Here is a 478-nt window from a genome sequence, read left to right on the forward strand (position 1 = left end):
CTCTGCAAGGACACGGCACAGGTGGTGACACGTTCCCAGCGCTGCTGTCCCCAGGTGTTGGATGGGGCTTGGGCTTCAGACTCTTGTCATACAACCACCACACATCCCACCTTGTGGTCACCTCTCCCACATCCCCTTGCCCGGCCGGATCTCACCTTGCAGGCAGCTCATCTCCATCCTGTCCAGCTCCTCCTGCAACAGCTCTATTTCGTGCTCCCTACATGGGAAGAAGGAAAGATGGAGCTCCATCACCTTGGTGGCTCCTTCCTCACCCCCACCACGATGGCAGCCCCACCCCCTCCTCCAGGTAGGAATAGAGTATGGAGCTAGGATGAGGTGCCCAAATATCTTCAGGCAAGCCATTGAGATATGTCCTGGAGACCAGCAGCCCACCCTGGGAACCTCTGCCAGACAGCAGCAGGATGGAGAACATCCAGGATGGGTGCCCAGGTTGGATCCCGGCAGTTCCCAAGGGTGC

This window comes from Apaloderma vittatum, unplaced genomic scaffold, assembly GCF_000703405.1.
Source record: "Apaloderma vittatum isolate BGI_N311 unplaced genomic scaffold, ASM70340v1 scaffold32402, whole genome shotgun sequence".
Taxonomy (NCBI): Eukaryota; Metazoa; Chordata; class Aves; order Trogoniformes; family Trogonidae; genus Apaloderma; species Apaloderma vittatum.